This window comes from Tupaia chinensis, unplaced genomic scaffold (genome assembly GCF_000334495.1).
Source record: "Tupaia chinensis unplaced genomic scaffold, TupChi_1.0 Scaffold139785_1, whole genome shotgun sequence".
Taxonomy (NCBI): domain Eukaryota; kingdom Metazoa; phylum Chordata; class Mammalia; order Scandentia; family Tupaiidae; genus Tupaia; species Tupaia belangeri.
In genome coordinates this window covers 720,916-724,866 of record NW_006199665.1, presented here as the reverse complement: position 1 = coordinate 724,866, position 3,951 = coordinate 720,916, and positions in this window count along the sequence as shown.

The following is a 3,951-nucleotide window of genomic DNA, read 5'->3' as shown; positions in this document are numbered from 1 at the left end:
GCACGTGCCCTATAGCAAAAACCTCTCCAAAATAATAATAATAATAATTAATAAAGTTAAATAAAATAATTCTTTAAAAATATAGGTGGTGATAAAATTTTAAATTGTAACTAACTTCCTTGGCTGTGATCTTCCATATGTAAGTTAAAATTTAAATATATAATTACATATTGATTGCCAAATACATTATAAATGTCACTTTAAAAAAAAAAAAGACAGCAAAAGGAGGGGAGAGGTGGAGTGAACATTTATTAGTGGCTTCCACATATTTCATGTTTTTGCAAACTTAATTGTTTCTAAATTTACCCTGCTCCCCCAGTTACAGAGCAGACTTCTCTTCCTTTTTTAAGGTTTTTGCCATCAGGTGCGTGTACTCGCTGGAGAAAGACAGTGAGAGGGAGTGAGGAATCGCCACCCAGGGCCGATGGCCACACCTTAATCCTTTCTCCATTCTCTTCAGAGCACATATTTCATGTTTTTGCAAACTTAATTGTTTCTAAATTTACCCTGCTCCCCCAGTTACAGAGCAGACTTCTCTTCCTTTTTTAAGGTTTTTGCCATCAGGTGCGTGTACTCGCTGGAGAAAGACAGTGAGAGGGAGTGAGGAATCGCCACCCAGGGCCGATGGCCACACCTTAATCCTTTCTCCATTCTCTTCAGAGGATGATTTTTCAAGCCATTTTGGACATGCACATACATGCACCCAGCAAGATTATCTTTCTTTTTTTTTTTTTAAGATTTTTTTGTCCCCATAGGGTATGTGCACTCATGGGAGGGAGACAGAGAGAGAGAAAGTGAGAAATTACCCTCAAGGAGGTGAGTATGGCCATGCCATAATCCTTTCTCCATTCTCCTCAGAATCTTGGCTACTCACGCACTCAAACCCAGCATGATTTTCAAGTCATCAGGTCCACGTGGGAGTCCAGCATCTTAACCACCATGCCATCTGCTGGTCTCCAGAGCAGATTTTTTTTTCAATGTTTGGGTTTTTTTCCTTTAGTTTTTGCTATAGGGCATGTGCACTTTCCAGAGAGAGACAGAGGTAGATACCGAGAGGGAAAGTGAGAAACCACCCTCCAGGAGGATGGCCACACCACAATCTCTTCTCCTTCAGTCTCCTCTTGGGATTTTGGGCATGGATACACAAGCCACCCAATCTGGGCTCAGACCTCAAAGTTGGCCATGTGAGATCTGGCACCTTAACTTCCACACCACCTGCTGGCCCAATAAATGCTTTAAAAATCTAGCACATCAGGGCCAGCAGGTGACATGGGAGTTGAGGTGCTAAACTCCCACATGGCTGACCATGGCAGCTTGCTTTTTCATTTTTTTCTCTCTCTCTCTCTTTCTAGTGAATGCCTGTACCAAATTTTAAAATAACAATGATAATAAATAAAATTAAATAATTCTTTATTCGAGAGAGAAAAAGATTTTAAAAATTCACACCATAGGGCACATGCATTTGCCAGAGAGACAGAGAAAGACAGAAAGTGAGAAATCACCCCCCAATGGGGATGGCCATGCCGCAATCCCTTTGCCTCCATACTTCTCTCAGGATTTTGGGCATGCATGCACATGCACCAGTATAAGTTTTAAGCCACCAGGTTCAGGACTTAAACTACAGTCAACTATGTCAGAATCCAGATAGCTATTACATAATCTGCTGTTTCCAATAAATAATTAAAAAAAAAAAAAACCTAGTACATCTTGGAGCCAGCAGGTGGCATAGGGATTAAGGCACTGGACTCTCAAATGGCAGACTGTGGTTCAACTCCCAGACCAAGCAGCTTGTTTTATCACTTTCTCTCTCTCTCATGAGCTCATGTACCCTATAGAAAATTAAAAATAATAATAGCAGGGCCAGCAGGTGACATGGTGATTAAGACACTGAACTCCCACATGGCTGACCACAGTTTAAGTCCCAGACCCAGAGGCTTGCTTTTTCACTTTCCCTCTATTTATGTCTCTCTCTGGTCAAATTAAAAAATAATAATCATTATTATGAATAAAAGTCAATAAATCTTTTTTAAAAAATGATAAATAAAATTAAATAATTCTAAATAAATAAACTTAGTACATCTCAGGCTGACTCTGCAGCACATGGTCATGTGCTATTCAAGAGAAGCCAGATCCCACGTGAAGACTGTGGGTTGAATCCCTGGCCTAGTCAGCCTGAAACATGCCAGGCAGGCATGTAATATTTCTTAATCTGCCTGTGACCTTAAAAGCTCTACCAAGGGGCCAGCAGATGGCATGGGAGGTTAAGTCTACTAAGTCCCTTTTGGCCAACTGCATCATTCAAGTCATGGAGTCTTGAAAAACACACAGGTGCATTTACAAACGTGCCAAAAAATCCCACAAGGAAAATGGAGAAGAGCTTACAACGTGAGCCAGAGATGGGGAGGGCAGGAGGAGAGCTACTTTCTCACTTTCCCTCCTCTCTCTTTCTCTCTCTCTTACAAGTGCGCTTGCCCTATACAAAAACAAACAAACAAACAAAAAACCTGACAACTTTCTTAGCATCTCCATTAAAAAATAAAACTGCTGGAGGGAACCAGCAGTTAGCGTAATGGCTATGTCGCTGGACTCCCACATAGTCGACCGTGGTTCATGTCCTGGACTCGGGGGCTTAAATCTCACACAGGGCACGTGTGCGTGCATGCCCAAGATCCCAAGAGGAGAATGGAGGAGAAGGGATTGTGGTGTGACCATCCCCCCTGGGGGGTGATTTCTTGCTTTCTGTCTCTATGTCTCTGTCTGTCTGGTGAGCGCACAAGCCCTATAGTGACAAACCTCTCCAAAAACAAAAAAGTACTGGAGTGGGCCAGCAGGTGGCACAGTGGTTAAGGCTTTGAACTCTCACACGGTTGACTACGGTTCAAGGTCCAGACCTGATGACTCAAAACTCACACTTGGTGCGTGTGTGCATCCAAAATCCCAAGAGGAGCATGAAAGAAAAGAGATGGCCATGTGGCCATTCTTCCAGGTGGGGAGAAGGGGTTGACTTCTCACTGTACCTCTGCCTCTCCCAGAGTTCAGGACCCCTATAGCAAAAATCTCTTTAAAAAAAGAAAAACATTCTGGAGGGAAGGAATCTGATTGGCTCATCTTAAGTCAGATGACCACCTCTTATCCAATCAGCAGTCATCTGCCAAAGAGGAAGGGCAGGAAAGCCAAATGGGTTACCCCAAAATGGGAGCTTGAGTTAGCCTTGGGAGAACAGAAGCCCTACCACCACCACTCCCCAACTTACCTAGACACAGACCAACAACACTGGGTGTTAACTATTCCTTTATTAGGTGTTGAGGGAAGTGGGGCACTGTACAATGTAAGACCTGGGAATTCAGCTACACAGGGATTGTAACCAGAAGCCATATTACAAAAATAGCCTAAAAATACTTCTACTCTGCCATGAGGCTGGGCTAGAGGAACATCAGGAAGAGGAGGCACCACCAGGCAGCTCCTCCCCTTCCTGTATTCCTGTGTTTACAGGGATTCAAAGTGAAATGTACACATCCCTGGGCCCCCATGTCCCACCGTCAGCTCCCCTGTTCCCAAAGGGAGGTGGCCCAGGCTTTAAGAAGAGGGAGCCAGGAGGTGGGCTCTTCCCCCACAAGGCTACAAAACAAGTCCCAATCTGGAATGCGGTGAAGTCAGGGAGGTGGGGAGGGGAGGACGCAGGCTCCCAAGTCTCCCTCGACCCCTGGCCCCCGGAGGGCGTGCCCAAGGGTGCCTACTTGGTACATACTAGGGTCATGTACTCGGTACACGGGATCCCAGTCACGCCTGTGTACTCGGTACACAGACTCCAACTTGGCCAAAAGGGCCCACACACGCAGCCCCACAGGGGCACTGGGGAGTTTGCGAGGGGAGGGGGAGGGAGCATGTCCATATATATATTTTGTAAAAAATAATAATAATAATACGTTTGTTTAAATGAATTTGTTTCTA